This window comes from Panthera leo, chromosome F3 (genome assembly GCF_018350215.1).
Source record: "Panthera leo isolate Ple1 chromosome F3, P.leo_Ple1_pat1.1, whole genome shotgun sequence".
In the NCBI taxonomy this organism is placed as follows: Eukaryota; Metazoa; Chordata; class Mammalia; order Carnivora; family Felidae; genus Panthera; species Panthera leo.
The window spans coordinates 28,737,917-28,758,884 of NC_056696.1; the positions used below are offsets into that span (position 1 = coordinate 28,737,917).

The following is a 20,968-nucleotide window of genomic DNA, read 5'->3' on the forward strand; positions in this document are numbered from 1 at the left end:
TTAAAAAGACTCCCTAGGAGGGGCACCTGGGTGGCTCAGTTGATTAAGCACCTGACTTTGGCTCAGGTCATGATCTCACCATTCATGAGTTCGAGCCCCGCATTGGGCTCTGTGCTGACAGCTCAGAGCCCGGAGCCTGCTTTGGATTCTGTTTCACCTCCTCTCTCTGCCCCTCCCCTGCTCATGCTCTCTCTCTCTCTCTCAAAAATAAATAAACATTAAAAAAAAGACTCCCAGGGAGACCTCAGTACAGATTACAGAGATGGCCTCTACTGAGAAGAAGAAATGTTGAATTATAGCTTACTGTAATATTTACCAAGGATCATGATATTTTTTTGTAAATTTAAGAAGCCAGATTTGAGGTTATAGAGATAACTAGAGGCCAAAAAGAAAATTTTATCACCTTTTTGAAAGTTCAAGTAGCTTGAAACATGCCTTCTAGCAACATAGCAGAGCAAGGGATGCTGAGGGAAAACCATATCTGACAGACCAGCCTGACACTCCAAAATAAAGGAATCCCACAAAAGGGAAATAATGTTTCTGAGGAATAATTTCCGTGAGCCACAAGTAGTTATTTTGTTTTTTTTCCCCAGTGGGATAAAATATAATAAAACACTTTAAAAGTTTTTAAAATTCATCTGATGGAGTCATACCCAAGAGAGCTGTTGTAGGCGTGAGATACTGTACGTAGCACATTTCACACAGTGCATAGAAGATAATCCAGAAATGAAAGGTATTCTTCATTAACCCAAAACACAGAGTCTAGAATATCAAAATAGCAGAAGGAATTTGCCATGCAAAACACAGAACTGAATGTATGTGGGCTCATGAGACTTTTCATCCACATCTACATCCACTGACTGGATAAAAGTAAAATGTGTGAGGAAATTCATTAATTATTCCATCTGGTAACTGGATGATGACTAATCTGATAAAGGAAATAGTACAACTATCTTGTAGTCAACATTTCTGTGGAAGGATTCTTCAAATCCAAACTTTTATGTTCAAAAGTTTCAGTGTTCAGAGGTCCCCAAATGACTTCCATCCTTCTTGCAGGCCACAAAAAAATTGCTAGTATTCATTGGGTGCATATTAGTTGCTTACATGCTCTTCTAAGCCTCATGTGTGAAGGGAATGGTAGACTCAGGAACAGTGCCTCTTACACTGCCCTATAACTACTGGGCACTTCATTTTAGTGTCCATTACTCTTTAGGAGAGTTTTATTTTGCCAAACAATTTATCAGTTTTTTGCCTTTTGTCATTGTTTTGTTTGGTAATCCAGAATAGAGAGAATGGACAAAAGAAGATGGCCCACAACAGGGCTTATCTTTGCTTGTTTTCTGGAGCAGATACAAAGCTTGCTTAATTTTGTGTATATATCGAAAGGTTGGGAAGAAGGACAGAAGACAGGAAAGCTGTGGGTAGTCTAAAGAACTGGCGAGAATTTAGCGGAATTTCCGCATGTTGAAAGGATGCAAAGCCCCTAATATGAGAAACTTGCTTGACGGAGGGTTCAGGAATTGAGGGGAGAGCAAAATCTTCTTTGACAAGTGTCACTTAAGTTGGATATTTTTAATTTTCTTTGAGGGATGCAAGGACGTTGGGATTCTTTTTTTTTATTTACATTGAGTTGTGCCTCTTTGAAAAGGACTTTATAGTGACAGAGATACCCAGTGTAATAAGGGTAGTTGTTGAGAGGCAACAAATAGGAAATGGTTTTAATTCTTTCGCCATAAAAACTTTTTTTAACCCATTTCTGCTGATTTTATGTTACCATATTAATGACCCCTTGAACTGATTCCATAAGATCACTACTCACTTTGAGTTATGAAAAGTCTAGGCCAGTTTTAGACATGCTTAATATTTCAATCGTATATCCACTTTAGGGTTAATTTCTCCCTTTCCTTTTGACATTTAGCTTTTAAAGAAAAGGGGATTCGTTTGGAGGAAAAAGTTGTATCAGACAGATTCTGGCAGGAAAAAGATACCATTCACAAAATAGGATAATTAAAAGAGAGTTTATTCACAAGAGATATTTACAAAGGTGGATTTAGGGAGACCCAAAAGGATAATGCTATAGCATAGGGCTTGGTGGCCACCTTAGGTGGACAGAGGTCAGGTACAGTTACCATGGTCTAGAAGGAAAGAGTCATATAAAGTCAGCCAGTTTAAGAGTAATGACCTATGTAGCAATGACCTGTATCAAAGACACAGTCAGCTTGTTGAGCCTTATAGAAAGGGAGCTCTAACTTTACTTCTCTGTCTTCCTCCAGTCTCTTGCCAAAGTGGCTAATTGATCAAACCCACTGGAAATCAGATGGCATTAACTATTGATGTAGTTCATGCAGTTGAGCACCCTGGGTCAGAAAAGAGAATGAAAATGGTTGAAAAAAGGATCTTGACAAGAAGAAATATATAGAGAGATATATAAAGATTATCTATCTATCTATCTATCTATCTATCTATCTATCTATCTATCTATGTTGTTATCTGTATTTAGCCCATCAACATCTGCTTTTGTCCTTCATCTAAGTGAAAAATTCATGTCTCCAGCACAGAAAAAGCAAAAGTTTCTACCAACTACCAAAACAGTGAGAGGTTGCATGAACAAAGTCTTAGTTCCAGCTAAAACCTATATTGTTAGTTGCTGCTAGCATTTTTCATATAAGGAAGCATGAAAAAAAAAAAGAGGAAAAAGGAAACAACCAAGTAATGTAACAGGTGTTAGAGTCTGTGACTCTGTACCTGGTCATGACACCTAATAATGATAATTATTGTTGCCAACTTCCATTACACATTCTGTGTTCCTCTTGTCTTCTACCAGCCCCTCAGCTAGTGGGTGGTTCATTCATTGCTGAGTGCTTGATTGCCTTGTTTTTATTGGATTTCTGAGTTTTTTTCATTGAACAGACTATTGGGTAAGAGTAATAAGGCAGTTGAATTCTTTGAGTTCTAAACATAACCTTCTTTGCCTTCATTACATAGCCACCGCCTAACTTCTCCCAGTTAATGAGCTCGAACTCCAACCATTTTACTGTTGGTTCAGGTTCATAAGGAGCCCCAAATGGCCAGAAGTTTTCAGTTGCAAATATTTTAGGTGTATGACTGCTTCCTTGGGTTCTAGCAATTCCAAGTCTAGCAAACCTCAGTTAGTTAAAACACTTTGGTTATAACTTCCTTCTTATAGTTCAGTGTGGTAATTTTGCCTACTTTACTTTGGCAAGCACCTTCACCAGTCTGAGGGATCATTATTCCTGTTGGGATCAATGAACCTGATGCACAGTAGCATCTTTCTCTGCCATTTCTAGTCTTCAGAGGACAGCTACCACAGAGTGCTTCAAAGATATAGACAGTTCTCTCACAAAAGCATTTCTTAATGCTTTATCTTTTCTCCAGTCTCACCTAGATGTTATGGTTGGGAGTGGCTGAACAAGTTGCATAGAAAAGTTTCATTCATTGTATTACTACTTCCTTAAGACTCTGGACTTTTCCCTCTCTATGGTATGTAAGGAAGATTTTGGCAATTTCACCTCACCTTTTTATTGTTTAACCCAGAAAACTGTTCAGCGGCTCCTTGGAGCTCAACATAACAAATTAATTCTGAAACTCAGGTAGAAGGACATATGACAGTGAATCTGCCCAGTCAAGTCTTTTGTTTGGTTTCCATTGGCTTAATCCCATTGGAATCCCCTTGCACACATGCTCCTCAGGTACTTTCTGACATAGAATGGTAATGTCTTATAGTCCTATTGATGTAAAGATTGTCCCCTTCCAGAATAGGCCTGTCACTCAGTCCAGGCTATGTCCTCATAGGTTAGAGGCAATGAAAGGTGGCAGGACGTGTCCAGACAAGAATGGGCATCAACTTGAGTATCAGTCATTAAAATATTACTTTTTCCAGGGGCACCTTGGTGGCTCAGCTGGTTAAGTGTCCCACTTCAGGTCAGGTCATGATCTCATGGTTCATGAGTTAAAGCCCTGTGTCAGGCTCTCTGCTGTCAGCATGGAACCTGCTTTAGATCCTCTCTCCTCCTCACTTCCCTTCCCCTGCTTGTGCTATCTCCTCTCTCTCAAAAATAAATAAACATTTAAACAAATTTTTTAAGAATATTACTTTTTCAAGAGAGTAGTTGGGAGAGGATTTTTCCACTGGTAAATGATGCTAAGAGGAATATTGAAGTTTAAATTTCCCAGTCTCAACTTCTGGTCAAGATGGGGTAAGAGGGAACTGGATTTACCTTCCAGCTAAAAAACTGAACAAAAGACTGGCCCAACTGTATGGAGGAGAATAGTGGCCTCCCAGAGATGAGAGGAAGGAACAAAAATAGGAGAAAAAATCAGCTAAAGTACACAGAGCAGAGTACCAGAGAGGAAAGTGCTACATAGAGAAATAACTCCAGAAATCTGCAGAAGCCTCCTTGAATTAAATTAAAATTAATAGTGATCAATATATGCAGGTAAAGAAACTACCTGAGGTTATGGAAGATATGCTAATAATAAGAATTTCCAGCTTTTGTATCTTTTTAACAATCTATTTTGCCTTTTTGAAAGATATTTTTGCTGGGTAAGGAATTCTAATTTTTTTTTTAACGTTTTTATTTATTTTTGAGACAGAGAGAGACAGAGCATGAACAGGGGAGGGTCAGAGAGAGGGAGACACAGAATCTGAAACAGGCTCCAGGCTCTGAGCTGTCAGCACAGAGCCCGACGCAGGGCTCGAACTCACGGACCGCGAGATCATGACCTGAGCCAAAGTCGGCCGCTCAACCGACTGAGCCACCCAGGCGCCCCTGGGTAAGGAATTCTAGATTGACTTTTCTTCTTTTTTTGTGTCTTCTAGTTTGCATTGTTTCTAATGAAAATTTTGCTGTCATTCTTATCTCTGTTCTTGTGCACATGATGTGTCTCTTTTCTGTGTGCTTTAAATTTTTTTTCTTTTAAAAATTTTTTAAAAAATGTTTATTTTTGAGAGAGAGAGAGAGACAGAGAGAGAGGCAGAGACTGACCAAGAGTGGGGGAGGGGCAGAGAGAGAGGGAGACACAGAATCCCAAGCAGGCTCCAGGCTCTGAGCTGTTAGCACAGAGCCCAATGCGGGGCTCAAACCCACGAACTGTGAGATCATGACCTGAGCCAAAGTTGGGTGCTTAGCTGACTGAGCCACCCAGGGGCAGCCTAAATTTTTTCTTAATCACTAACTTCAAGCAATTTTATTATACTATGTTGGCATAATCTTTTTCTTCTTCTATTCTTCTTGTTGGGATGAGCACTGGGTGTTGTATGGAAACCAATTTGACAATAAATTTTATATATATAATTCCTCTCCTTGTACTTAGGATTTACTTGGCTTCTTAGATTTGTGGATTTATAGTTTGCATCAAGTATGGGAAATTTTTTAGCCATTGTTTCTTCAACTATTTTTTCGTTCTCACTTCCTCTATTTAAGACTCCCCCAATAAGTGTATTTGGCTGCTTAAAATTGTACTCTTTTTTTTTTTCCAGTCTTATTTTCTCTCTCTCAACTTTGGATAATTGCTTTTACTACATCTGTAAGTTCACTACTTTTTTTTCTCTTACAAGGCTTAATCTGCAGTGATCCCATTTGTTGTACTTTTCAGCTCAGACATTTTTGTTTTCATCCTTAGACGTTTGTTGGGACCTTTTATATCTTCTTGTTTCTGCTTGTTGAGTCTTTTCTTCTTTCTAGCTTTTCGAACATACAGAACACAGACATCATTACTGTTTTAATATCCTTGTATCTCAATTCTATTATTTGTGTTGTCCCAGGGTAAATTTCAATGTTGGCTTTTCTTCTTACTGGTTTTTTTCAAGAGTTATAACTAAGCATCTATTAAAATGGCAAAAGTTTTAAAAGATCATTGATCATTCCAAGTTTTGGTGAGGACATGGAACAAATGGAATTGTTCCCCAATACTTGTGGGAACATGAAATAGTGTATCCACTGTGTAAAATGGTTTTGCAGTTTCTTAAAAAGTTAAACATATGTCTACTACACAACCCTGATATCCTGCCCTCGCTATTTACCCAAAAGAGATAAAAGCGTATGTCTGCACAATGACTGCACACAAAAGCGCATAACAGCTTTATTTGTATATGAGGCAAAAACTGGAAACAAGTCAAATATCTACTACCAAGTTAAATTATAAACAAAATATGTTATATTCACACAGTGGAATACTAATAGAATACTATAATACTACTACCGTGAATTACTAGATATAAAAATGAATGTTGCATCAACAAAATGGATAAGTCTCAGTACAATTGTGTGTGGCGTAAGAAGTCAGACAAATGAAAGTACATACTGAGCACATAATGAGTCAATTTATACAAAATTCTAGAAAATAAAGCCTGTTCTAAATAGTAACAAAATGATCAGTGGTTTACATGAGGATGGGGCAGGAAGTCAGTGGCAAGGGAAAGGGATTATAAACTTCTGTAGATGGTGGCCATGTTAATTATCTTGACTGTGATCATAGTTTCATTGTGTGTGTGTGTGTGTGTGTGTGTGTGTGTGTACACACACACGTATGTTAAAATACATCAAGTTGTACCATTTAAATATGTGGAGTTTATTGTGTTAAGTCCTATCTTGATAAAGCTCCTTAAAGTGTAAAAAAAAGTCAAAGCAACAAAAAATTAAAACAAATTTTCTACCTCATTCATTTCTGCCCAGATGTCTCCGTCCAATGACGATTATTCTCAACCCTTCCTCACTAAAGCTCTTACAGTGGTTGAGAGACTTGACAAGGTTGAACATTCCATTGATGCTGTAACTTTTACTCATTACCATCAGACTTGACCTTGTTCTCAGCCGTATCTGCCCTACGACTGCTAGAGATGATGAACTCTTTCAAAGCCACCACAAGGGCTTTCTGGTTCTACTCATGTATTTTTGATTGTGTGTTAATAGTTTTTAATTTCTCCTTTACCCCGTGAAGCACACTCAATGGGTCTTTAAGTGGAAGACAAGTGACCCCGCAATCTGTTGGCATAGAAAGTACATGCCACAGCTTTTAGTTCTTCTTCCACTCTATTTGCATTTAATCTCCTGTTACATGAGTAATAATTTGAGCAATCGGGAGGCTTCTCTGGCCATCAAAACTCTTGGGTAAGTTACTGTAATAATTGTTTAATACAGAAGTGTTCTGAGGTGTCCACTTGATAGGTGACATTTTCACACATCTAGGGGGGCTAAATTGCCAAAACCAGGTTCTATTTTTAAAGAATTTAATCAATAACAAAAGGTGAAAAGTTGACCTAATTGCAAGATCTTTTTACTTATCTACCCTGAATTAGTTAATTGCAGCGAAGGGATCAGATACTTTTATAATTAACATTTATAAAGTATTTGGAAATTTTGAAGAGCTTGGTCTTATGAAAACAAGTTAAATGCCAGTACAGAAGATGAGTGAAACAAAACACTTAAGGAAGTGAATGCAGTTACATCTTAAGAGCCATTCCCAGCTCACTTCCAAGGCAGAATGATTCGGGACAGTACAGATCACAAGATGATTCAGGCAATGTCTTAAATGTTACTTCCATAGACAAACCTGGGGCTTCTGTTAAGTACTGTTACAATAAGGTCAACTGGAGGTGAATGTCAGGAGGAAGCTTACTGCTTTCCAGAGTAATGAAAACAGAAACTCAAGTTCCAGATGTTTCTGGAAAGCCAGATAATGATCACAGTTTTTGTGCTTCCACAAGTGTTGCTCAGCCTCTGGTTTTGTGCTTTACTTGTAAAGAAGACATCCATGTGTTCAAATATGCAACTTTAGCAATTGGCCCCAAATCAAAAGGAAATGTTTTCATTAGCATGTGTTCTCATTGAAGGCAACGATTCGGCCATCACCTAATCCATGCTGTGGGAATTCTCAAGGCGCCTAGAATTTCATCAGGATTTTCAGTAAATGATGACAGTTGATAAGGATGGCGGGCTGAGCAGAAAGATAGTTCTCGGAATTGCACTCAAGGACTCCTGGATAATCTAAGCAGCTGTGCTGATTCCTTGTGTCTTCTCTATTAGGTACTCTCCTCTCCCCTCCTGGTGCTCAGATTGTGGTGAGTGTCTCTTATCTCAATGCTGCAAAGGAACTTTGGTCACTTTTAAGTCCTTAGCACCAGTTGAGTTCATAATTATGTCTGTAATTCACTGAAAGCCTCATATGCTCACCCATCCTCCTATTTCCTTCATATCAAATCTTACTTAATTCCTATGCCTCTACAGTTCCTATGGCCTACTGCTCATCCTCGGAGTCAAGCGTTTCCATTTTCTCACCCACTTAGCATTTTCAGTTTGATTTCATACTTCCCATTATAAATCCTCTAACCTACTATTAGATGGGCCATGGTGGAGGTGGTTCACGATCTTGGCCTTTATAGGCCGCTACAGCTTTTATTATCCATTTTATTTATTTATTTATTTTTTTAACATTTATTTATTTTTGAGACAGAGAGAGACAGAGCATGAACGGGGGAGGACCAGAGAGAGAGGGAGACACAGAATCTGAAACAGGCTCCAGGCTCCGAGCTGTCAGCACAGAGCCCGATGCGGGGCTCGAACTCACGGACCGCGAGATCATGACCTGAGCCGAAGTCGGACGCTCAACCGACTGAGCCACCCAGGCGCCCCTATCCATTTTATTTCAGTTTAGCAATGCGTTCATTGAATTCCTTGGTCCTTTCCTGACTTCTCTTAGATGTGGGTCTGGGATTATACATTCCTCCTCCTTACCCTTTCTTTATCTTGGCATTTCTCAGACTACCATTTCCTAGCTGTGTATCTGGGAAAGACACTGCAATCTGTATAGCTTCATCAGTAGAATGAGGACAGTGATACCATTTATCCCATAGAGTTGTTTTGAGTATTAAATGAGTTAATATATGTAAAAATTGTAGGGGGTTGCTTGTTATAGAGTGATATATAAATATTAACTATACGAAAAAAGTATTTAAAACTTAAAAAATAACATATGCATATGTATACTATATATACTAATACATACATACATACATGTGTGTGTGTGTGTGTGTGTGTGTGTGTGTGTATCTCTTACTTAGCCCCCTCCCTTGAATATGCTATTTTCTCCCCCATTCTTTTTCCTCTTTGCATGTTAGTTTGGGAAGTTTCTCCTAACATATCTTCACGCTTACTGATTCTTTTCTTAGGCATATATAGTTTACAGGTAAGCCCATGAAAGGCATTTTCATTTTAATTGCAGTATTTTCAATTTCCAGCATTTCCTTTTGATTCTTGTTTTAGAATTTACATCTTTCTACTTACATTACCCATCTGGTCTTGCATGTTGTCTACTTTTTCCATGAAATGAAAGCCTTTGACATATTAATTATAGTTATCTTAAATTCCCTCCCTGTCTGATAACTCCCCAATTTTTGTCCTATTGGAGTCTGGATCTGATGCTTCCTTTGTTTCTTCAAACTGTTTTTATTTGCCTTTTAGCATATTTTGCATTTTTTTTTTTTTTTTACTAAAAGTGGGACATGATTTATCAAACAATAGAAACTGAGGTAAACAGTTCTGTAATGTGAGCTTTTATGTTAATCCAGCCAGGAGTTGGGCTGTTTAATTTAGGTGTCTGAGACTTCAGATCACTCTGGTGTCCTGGGTTTTTATTTCTCCTGTTGTCTTTGGGCTTCTCTAATAACTCCTCTTTAAAAGGAGGTGATAATCTTGCTGCTATTTTTAAAAAAAGTTTTTTAATGTTTATTTTTATTTTTGAGAGAGAGAGAGAGAGAGAGTGCAAGGAGGGGAGGAGAAGAGAGAGAGGGAGACACAGAATCTGAAGCAGGTTCCAAGCTCTGAGCTGTCAGCACGGAGCCTGATGTGGGGCTCAAACCCATGAACTATGAGATCATGACCTGAGCTGAAGTCGGACGCTCAACCGACTGACTGAGCCACCCGGGCGCCCCTCTCTTGCTGCTATTTTAGCCATAATCCATTGTTATCACACTGGAGCCCCATTGATGGGGTGTAAAATATGGAGAAGGGGGAAGTATTCTGGTTTTTACTCTTGTGATTTAATCTTAGTCTTTCAGTGGGCCTGTCTTCCTGTGACCTTGGAGAAGATTTTCTTGGCCTCTCCCTCTACCTGAGTGGAGTCTGTATGTGAGTAATTGCATTTCCCTCAGGTGGGATAAGGCTCTGGTAATAGTCTTTTCCCCTGCATAGTAGGTCTTTGTTATGGAGAATGCTGTGGGGCTATTTCAAATATGGGGTTACTTACCCCCTCCCCCTGTCAGAAACACAGGGAATTTTCCTTGTCTCTTCACTCTGAGACCCTGGTGGGATTCTTGGATATAATGCCCGTGAAAATGTGGGGGCCCTATAAGACTGTGGCCCCCAGGAGTTCCTCCTTCTCACACTAGCTTCTCACTCTCAGCCTCTAATAATTTGGCAAATTTACCACTACAGGCGTTTCTTACAGTGTATGGCTCCCATAGATTTCTGTGATGATGCTGTGTATCCTCTTGTCTCCAGATTTCAGGGTGGCAATTTGCCCTGTTGACCTCAGTTCTCTGAGGGGTCCATTGATTTTCAGTTCGTTAACTTTTTTTCTAATTGTAAGGACAGGGGTGACAATTTCCTAGATCTTCATGTGTCAGACCTGGAAAAATGAGCATGCCATGTCAGCAGAGCTTTGAAGACTCCCTCCCTCCCCTTGACCTCAGTTTTGTGTTTCAGTGGTGCACGATCCCTCTTTCACGGTAATGTCATTGTCAGTTCGACACAGGTTTGCTTGTGCTTTTTCACAGTAAATGTTGACTGAATGTCTACTGCATGTCAGACACTGTGCTAGGTTATGGAGGCAGTGTGGACAAACAGGTGAGATCATCTATTTTTCTCTGCGGCCAGAATTAATTCCTACATAGTTCTGTTCTTACTGGCTACTTTGGGTTAAGATCATGCCACACCGTCTCTTGTGTCTACCATCTATCACTTGTGCCTAGCACAAGTGGCTCAATTCAAAACCTACATTCTCCAAAGAGACATAACTTTTCTGTTTATAGTGGCCTATTCCTCCATTGATTCATACCGATTTTGGTTTATTTACACCATGTCAGTGAAGGTAGGAAAGAGGGATGTCTGTTGAGGGCTTAATAATATAAAACTTTGTATTGGGAGTTGCCTTTTTAAAATATTATTATATTTTAGTTTTCACATATAATTTTTAAACAATTAGGATGCAAGAACCTGGTTGTCTTATTCTTACTCACGTATCATTTGAGATCTTTCATTAGCAGGGAGGAGACAGTGGGGTGCCACTGAAGAATTCAGTCACATCCATTACTACAATCTGTAAAGACCAAAGACAAGAGCAGAGACTTGGTCTAGTAGGTTCTATACTGCATGCTGATGGCCATAAAATGGGTATGGTCAATTTCTCAGGCACACTTGATTTCTCCACAAGCATGAGCCTTTCATTTTTCTTTGAGAGCATGTTCCTTATCAGAGATTGAGATCTATACTTATTAAATCTTGTCATACACTTCCCAGTCCCTTGCCATATATAATAAGCACTTGATGGTAAAGCTATCAGATGATATCCGAAAGTGTGGATTGTGTTACAATCAATCATTTCATTTGTGAGACAATTTATGCATCTGCACCAAACAACTCTTTCTTGTTAAAAATAACTGCATGTTTCACAGGCATTTCTATAAATACATCCGATTTTATAATGCTTCTTGTAAATAACCAATGTGGTTTCTGCACTATCGACCATGGAGACACATATGTGTCCTGTACCATTGGCTTGGATTTGCCAAGAAATGTTCTTGATGAATGTGTGGAATGCCCTTTTTCCAGAGTCAAACATCTGGTTTTGGCACCCGTTTTTAGGCCAGCCTCATGCTCAGCACAAAAATGGAATGTACTGGATTTGCTTGGGTAGAAGCTGCTCACGCAATCCATATTTCCGAATGCCAAGGCCATCACAAAACTCATTTAAGTTGATTTTAGGTGTGACCTGGAATGAAGAACAGTACTTCTTGCTTGCCCTAGGGGTTTGCTAGCTAGTGCTACTATTCCCTGGTCATTGTATGACAAGTTTCTGTGTTACAAGGGAAGACCTAATTTACCAGCCGTATCAAATAGGGGCTCACCAGCAATTTCCATATCAACAATCAGGAGAACACCTGCAGCTTTTTAAAAATTGCAGCAGCAGTAAAGTTTTTATTATTAACCTGTGTTCAGATATGAAAATGGAAAGGGTAACCATTTGGGGGTTAGGCTTAACTGTACTATATAATAGACAACTGTTCAGTTAAATTGTAACATTATAAACCCTTTGGCTTATTCGGTATTGTAGTGCTGAACTGTGATTCTCTGGAGGAGACGCCAATGTTTCTTAAAGCTCCTCTCATATCCATTAGTGTCACCTTCTCTTTTTTTCAACAAATATTTATCGAGAACTATGCGTCGGTCACTATGGTAAATGCTCAGGGTAGAGCCATGAACAGAATAAAGCCCTACAAAAATCCAGCAGGAGCAGGGAGAGACAATAAAAAATAAATGAACAGACAAATACGTCCTAAATAAGTAATGTGAAATGAGATAGAGTGAGAGGGCAGTGACAGATGGAGTGACATCTGAGCACACACCTGAATCAAGTGAGGGATGAGCCGGTTGTGTAAATGATCTGGGAGATGTGTCGTCTGGTTGGAGAAAGGGAGGGAGAGAGGAGCAAATGCTTTGAGGCAGAAGCTTGTCCAGCCTGGTTCGGCCAGAACAGCCCTGTAACGCCAGAGCAGTGTGGCCGCAGCACGGTGAGCACGGGCAAAGGTGGCTGTAAGTGAGACAGCAGTGGGGAGATCCTTGTAGATCAAAGTAAGGACTTGGATGATTCCTAAGTGTGATGGGAAGATACAGGGGGCCACATCCCTAGAGCCCAGCACGGCCTAGAAGCATCAGCCTCATGGTAAATATTTGTTGAATGATAATAATCAGAAAAAGATGAAAATTCAATTACATATTATATTCAATTTAGCAATCAATAAAGACTTTAGAAGGACCAAGTGAATAGGATTGTAATATCGCATCTTTGCCCTATATCCTCTGCATCCATTTTTGAATATGTTTTTGGTCTTGCCGTACGTCCAGTAATTTTCACTGGCTGGATAGTCACATTAGATTCTTTCATCATCTACACTGTGGAACAAGATTTCATCTGCATCGCTCTGGCCGACTTGCTACGGAAGGCCCTGGACTGTGTTTCCATGTGTGCCTTGACGCTGGCTTGTTGTTCAAGCTCATTATTCCTTGTCATTCTCTAAGATGCAGCAGGAGCTCTCTGGAGTCAAAGAGGGAGCAAGCTGTCTGGTTTCCCCTTGCCCAGACCAGAGTGTTTGCTGGTTTCATTCATGTGATAAACATTGTTTTTCAAGTTTTAGTTCCATTCTGGGTCTCTAACACAGAGGAGAGCAGGCAGCCAAAATATATTCTGACCTTCCTACCCAACCTGGAGGGAAAAACATCGGCTTAGAGTTTAGGCGGACATAGGCTGTAATTCTGAATCTTGGCTCTAGTGTGTGGGGAGGCAGGAAGTGCGCGGCTCTGTGGCTACATACTGACTGCTACTTACTACTTCTGTGATTTGGGGAAACGTGCTTGCGCTTTCTGTGCTTCAGCTTCCCCACTGGCAAAACACGGAAGATAAAAGCATTATCTTTTTAAGAGATTTTTTTAATGTTTATTTATTTTTGAGAGAGAGACAGAGACAGAGTGTGAGTGGGGGAGGGGCAGAGAGAGAGAGAGAGAGAGAGAGAGAGAAAGAGAGAAAGAGAGAGAGAGAGAGAAACTGAAGCAGGCTCCAGGCTCTGAGCTGTCAGCACAGACCCTGACATGGGGCTCGAACTCATGTACTGCGAGATCATAACCTGAGCCAAAATTGGTCGCTTAACCAGCTGAGCCACCCAGGAGCCCCAAAAGCATTTTCTTTTTAAATTAAAAAAAAATGTTTATTTACTTTTGAGAGAGAGAAAGACACCGAGAGATAGAGAGAGAGAGAGAGACAGAGAGAGACAGAGAGCGAGTGGGGGAGGGGCAGAGAGAGAGGGAGACACAGAATGCGAAGCAGGCTCCAGACTCTGAGCTGTCAGCACAGAGTCTGACAGGGGGCTTGAACCCACCAACCGTGAGATCATGACCTGAGCCGAAATCAGATGCTTAATCAACTGAGCCACCCAGGTGCCTCCAAAGCATTTTCTTTATAGAGTCGATGTAACGATTAATGCTGTATACATAAAATGCCTATAGTAAGCACAAAATAATTACTAGTTATTACTGTAATTCACTGTGTGCCTATAGAAATTGCTTAATGTCTGTGGCCCTCATCTGAAAATTAGTGATTTTTGATACCTGCCTTACAATATTAATAAGAGAAACGAATGAAATAAGGTACATAAACCACCTAGCATAGTACCTGACACATAATGGTAATAGTAATACTGAAATTGTTATTGTTTGATGTGATTTTTAAGAGACTGATATTCAGGACAAGGTTCTTGTGGCTCCTTCATATACAACAGTAAAGCCTTTCTGATTTCTGATTCATGCTTTTTTTTAAAAAATTTTAAAAAAAATTTTTTTTTTTAACGTTTTATTTATTTTTGAGACAGAGAGAGACAGAGCATGAACGGGGGAGGGGCAGAGAGAGAGGGAGACACAGAATCGGAAGCAGGCTCCAGGCTCTGAGCCGTCAGCACAGAGCCCAATGCGGGGCTCGAACTCACGGACCGTGAGATCATGACCTGAGGTGAAGTCGGCCGCTCAACCGACTGAGCCACCCAGGCGCCCCCTGATTCATGCTTTTGAATATGATTAAATACTAAATTCTGCAACCCACACCAGAGTCAATTGTCCCCCTTCAATAACATATTGAAATGGCGGACCCCAATAGCTAAAAATGTTTGTTTGCAATTTAAAGATATCTGATTCAATAAATAAGGACAAAAGGTGTTACCTCCCAGAGTTGGTCATCCATAGGGATGGTGAGGGTCAGCATTATTGGATTCTCCAGCTCAAGGAAGTTGTCAGGGATGCAGGGTCCTTCTACCCCTCATTTGGGTATTTGCTAGATTTGCCCTCAGATCGGCTATCCCATGGTTGGAAGAGATGACATGGTGCTGTACTGTCCAGAGGCAAAAAGGGAGCTAGGAATACATCTCAGAAGTCTCCACAGACTTCCGTTTGTGAAAGCTTCCAGCTTCATTAGCTGGAGCTGGGTTATATGACCTCTTATAAACTCAACACCAGCAAGAAGAAAGGTCTCATCTTGACTAAACTATACCAACCAGGATTTACCTCTGGAGTTGGGATAGGGTCATTTTTCACTGAGTCCTAGAGGGAGGTGGTAGACCCGAGAACAAAATCAGGGCTCTTCCCTCAAGGAAGAAAGGAGACTAGGATGCAGGGTTAACATAGTCGTCTGCTATAAATAACCAACAAACCTTGCAAAACTACTTGTACTGTTCTCTAAAATGAATTCATGATAAGATCCTCTATTTTTATGAGTTTGAAACACTGCTGGACTGCTTGGACAGTAGCTCTACTCCTGTTTCTCACCCCATACTATTACACAAGAGATAGTTTCAAAGCCTTGAATGGTTTCAAAGCCTTGAAAATTTTCAAAGCAACCTTGTCTTATTACATACCCAAAGACAACCAGAAGTTGCAGAGAATCTCCCATGAACATTGCAGGAGTTCAGGATCAGAGACTTTCTTACTGTCAGTTGAGTTGGATTTTGCCCCCAAACCAAGTTTCTACATTCTAGGATGCCAGTGGAATGTGTGATGGCCAATGTGGAAGGGAGAATTTGTTCACAAGCCTGTCTTTTTTGCATTTGTAGTAATATTGTTAGTACTTGAAGAGGACAGGAAAATGTTAGCTTTGCTCCTTGTCTGTTGAATACAGCTTGCCATAAACTCATTTTATTTTCCTCATAGCTGTATTGGATTTTCATCCCTGTGCCTCAAATACATGTCTGGTAGGACTTGCTGGAGAGGATTTGATATCAACATGATTCACTTTCTAAACAAGTAGTTGAATGTAAGGAGCAATGAAAAAAGTTAAAAAACTAAATAGCAGGGAATTCTCTTTTGCTGAGTATGAGTTGTACTATCGGCACTGATCATGCACTGGTTACAAGAACATATTTATCAAGGAAGTGAGAGGGAAAAAGAGCAAGCAAGCAAGAGAGAACACCTCTAGTTGAAATTTACATTATAGAATCTTTTGCAAAAGTTGTTAAGTGGGTTTTAATACTCAAATAGAGGTTATTAACACCTAATACTTCCCTCCATGGACTTAGGTTCTGTAAATGGAGAAACTCATTTTTTGTTATCTAATATAGTATTTCTTATGCTATCAACATTTTAGTGTCTTTAAATATCCATTATTCATTAACAGATGCAATTATCCTTTCTCCATTATCCCTCTCAACCTTTCTACAGTATGTGATTTACTCATTTTCCTTCTTGAACTTTTCTCCCCTCCTTGGGATCTGTACTAAGTATCTCCAAACTAAAAAATGTCAATTTTGCATTCTAAATGGAGTGATGGAACGAGTGGCCATTGAAAGTCAGTAGAGGGGCAGAAATAATGGGTAATTTCTGATTTACATATGTGCATAAGTAATGTGAGTCTACCATTATTGTGTCCATGGTCCTAAGAGACAGACTGTCTTAACTCAGAGACCTAGGCAGCCAAACTGGAGTTTATTGGGCTCCATTCAGAGAGAAACAACTAGAATAATGATGGACCAAGCCACCAGGGTGAAGACAGGAAGGATGAAGAAAGTAGATGAACCAGAGGAATTAGAAGGTAATTGGTACAGTAGAGAACTCTCCCCATGCAACACAAATCACAATTAGAAAAATATATGGGAGAACTATTGTCATAGTCCAGTTGTCAAAAATAATTACTTTTAAGAGCCAAAGCCAGTCTGGTGTTTGGGAGGCAGAAATTATTTCATCATAGTCCAAGAGTGTTCTTTGTCTTTACAAAACTGCCAGGAAAGTTCTGAAGGAAATTCCTGTGCTTGGGAAGCATAAATGGTAGAGGGAACCAGGCACAGTGTTTGTGCCACATGGCTCATGTGATACTGGCCTCTCTTACTTTACTCTTACTACCTTTCTTGAGGATTATTCTTTTTCTATCCCCTGATTTGTCTCATCTTCCCTCTTTTATGATGTAATAGCCGGTTTTCCACTGTCTTCTGTCTTCAGTAATTTCATTCACTTTTCTGATTTCAAATCTATATGTCTGGTCCCAACCACACCCCTGAGCTCCAGTTCCACGTTATAAAACCACTAGTCAAATATCTTCACCGAGCTGTACCTAGATGTCACCAATATCTCATGGTGAACTCTCCTATTTTGTCAAAGCCAAACTTTCTGATTCCGTGTTGTTGTTGTTGTCGGTATCGTCTTCTTGGTCACTATATCTTGAAACCTCACTAGTCTTGGAATATACCTTTAACCTTACTCTTCATGCAAGATTCTGCTGAATCCTAGACATTCTAACTTGTATACCTCTCTCCTAACCATTTCCTCCTCCATTCCTAAAGCCATTACCTTTGTTCAGACCCTTATTTCTCACATAGTCTATCATTGCAGCTTCTAACTGCTTTCCTTTCTGCTTGGTCCTATATAGCACTGTCATATTAAATTTCCTAAAGTATATTTGTGATCCTTTCCATTACTACTCAGAAATCTTCACTGTTTGTAACTACTGTCAATATTCTAGTCCAGGCCATCATCAGTTCCTCACCTAGATTACTGCCATAGACTTTTTATAGATTATTTATCATCTCCAGTTACTCAGACTCTGGTCAAGTTGGTAACCTGTGACCAGAGTGATTGTTTCTAGAATCAAATGTGAACTCATTATTCGCTGCTTATGGTTCTCTATTTCCTTAACATAGTTTTAAAAGCCTTTCAAGATTTAGCCCCTATTTTTATCTCTGATCTCACCTCTTGCTATCGGTTGCCAACCCCTCCACTCCTCCAACCCTCTTAGGTTACAGAATAAAGAAGTAACTAATAGCAGATGTTTCCTCTTATCAGACAGGGCAGCTCATGTGTGTAGGCACCAGTTTACTCTTTAGCCATTGGCTTGAAGCCACTGTGTAAACAAAGCCTAATGCTTTGTTTCCATGATGCCAGAAACCATGTTGGTTGAAAATGAAAAATTCAGTCAATCATCTGGAGGTATCCCAAATATCCAGATGTTTGGCATCATGTAGACAAAAGAGCCAGATGATTTGAAAAGAAATTTTCACTTTTCCAGTTAGAATATATTTTCGTCTCTAGTAGTTATCTAAGGGGAAAACATGCCCAAGTGGCTTTCTTGAGAAAATGGGTTCCAGGTGGAACTCAAAACACCAGAGGCTAAGGAGGAGTGAGGACTGGGTTATTGCACTTGTAAGACTCTAAGAACAATAAAATCATCTGAATTGTTATAAATTGTTGTTAACAGTAATCTGCCTTGTTATTGGTTGATGCTCCCAGCTTTAACTCTGGTGATGGCTTCCATATCAAGAGCGTCCACAGATACCTTGGCATGCATTAGGCACGAGTCTGCACATACTGCTCTAAAATGACCTGAGTGTCTTTTGTGTACAAATGAATTTAGTTACCCGTAAGGATTAGCATTACATTAAGGGTTAATGTGGATGAAGTGAACATTTCTGGATCTGTCCCTCTTAGGCAAGACAACCTGAAGAGTTGAAGGTAGACTGATTCAATGGCAAAATTCATGATACTGGTTTTGAGTCACCTGAAGAAGAAAAATAAACAATGATTTAGTTTACCTATCAAATTAATAGAAAAGCAGGAAGATGTGCTTCAACTACCCTGAGTGCTGTAGGGAAGAGGCTTAAGAATTGTAGCAAGAGCATTTATCTAGCACAATACCAAGAAGTTAAATGTGAACAACCCCAAGGCAAACCAATGAAAACAGTTAGGAATATGTGTCTGAATCTATTAAAAATGAAGTGTATTTAACATTTAAGTGTTCAGTCTATCACTGAAGCCTTTCCACACACCAAAGATATTTGTTAATGATTTAATATTATCTAGGCAAGTATGCACTGTTAAGAGAGTTCATTGTAACCATTTGTGGCTTGGAGAACCCTTGGTTAAAAAATGGCTACTGTCTTCGCTCCCTGCTCTCCAGGCAAAGTGTGTGCGATTCCTCAATGTTTAACTATGAAAAAGTTTCCATTGAAAAATTTATTACCAGTGGGTCGAAGTTCATGGAGAGAATATTTTCATCAAGCAGCAGATTGGTGAGAAAATGTTTGAGGAAGGAGACTGATGAACCACAGAATGTAAAATATCAGCAAACAAACAGAGGAACCTATATTATGGCTGGGCAGCAATGATAACAGCAACAACAGTGACAAAAACTTATTGCAAAGTGGAATCTAAGCAGAAAAGTGGCAACTCATTACATTTTTTTCCTACTGTATAAATGCTTTATCCTGTTAGGTTGTGTAGGAAGTCACATCATTGTGTTTAAATGAATGTAATGTTTATTTCCATCACAGTAAAATTAGTTGAGTGAAGATATCTTAAAAAAATTTTTTTAAATGTTTATTTATTTTTGAGAGAGAGAGAGAGAGACAGACAGACAGACAGACAGAGTGAGAGTGGGAGAGGGGCAGAGAGAGAGGGAGACAGAATCTGAAGCCGACTCCAGGCTCTGAGCTGTCAGCACAGAACCTGATGCGGGGCTTGAACTCATGAGCCACAAGATCATGACCTGAGCCGAAGTTGGATGCTTAACCGACTGAGCCACCCAGGCGCCCCAAGCAAAAAGATCTTATGTGTTCCTTGTATTAATTGCATTTGCAGTAAATGCAGAAAAAGTAGGCTTGTTTTTTAGTCATAGATATTTTGGCATTTGCCTGGCTAGTAACAGGGCCTGAATCAAAGGACCTTCTAATGCTCCTTCATCCCTGCAATGCCTGATTATGGTAGAGAACAGGCAGGTCTGTTGGATCTATGTATAGGAAAGAGTTAGGCCTCATGGAAACAGAACCCTTGTTTTTTAAATCATGACAGCCCTAGGTCTTGAAGAATTTTATAAATTTTAAGAAACAGTATGTGGCTCTGCTTCTATGAGGCAGATGAGGGTATTTTTATTATTTTAGGGGGAAGGCAAAAGTTGATGGCTTCCTGTGGGTATGTTATCCTTGGGAATCAGGATGTAACTCAGAGCCCCATTAACTTCCATAGATATATATATCCTGTCCACTCATGCACATGCATAGGAGTAATTAAAGTTTTGAGTGGAAAACTCTTTACCACATGGGATGCAAATATGTTGAGACCAACTATATGGAATACACACTCCCAACATTTGGTTGTGATTAGCCCCAACTAGTATACAATAAAAATATATTCAAACGAACTAGGGCGTGTGCTGAGCAGAAGTCTGATAGTTCTTTAAAGTTCTGTTCTATTATTAAATTTCTTCTGCTTTCATATTAAACTTCAATTAAATAGTCTCATTGGTTCATTGGAGTAGGTTTCCATTCAAAATCAACATTTGTCAACAGATGCATTTATAAACAGCTGTGGTTTTCTTTGGGTATATCCAGTGTCATTATCCAGACCATCTGGCCATTCTCCTGATGGTGTTTCTTATTTGAGCTTTCACTCTGACATAATAATTTCTTAGCTTTAATCTGCTTGATTTATTTAGAGAGAACTTTTCCTTCTCTCACACCTCAAATGGAACAACAACAAAACAACAACAACAACAACAACAACAAAAAGGTAAACTGACAAATTAAAAAGATTACAGGAGGTGAATAGACCTTTTTAAAGGTCTCTGCATGGCCTAGTTCTTCTTTTCTTCTCTTTTTGCTATAAAGCAGCCTGATTAGAGAGAAAGGTCAATTTAAAAACAGCAATGCTACATT

The 20,968-nt window shown here is 39.5% G+C and overlaps 1 long non-coding RNA gene across 1 annotated transcript; it reads right to left on the minus strand.

Annotated features, from left to right (window-relative positions):
• Positions 1-2,232: 2,232 nt before the first annotated feature.
• On the minus strand, positions 2,233-11,334 carry LOC122212256. The gene is made up of 3 exons (XR_006199075.1): positions 11,255-11,334; positions 10,463-10,644; positions 2,233-2,357 (listed from the first exon to the last, which is right to left on the minus strand). It is a non-coding gene; the product is annotated as an uncharacterized LOC122212256 (long non-coding RNA).
• Between the last annotated feature and the right edge of the window lie 9,634 nt (positions 11,335-20,968).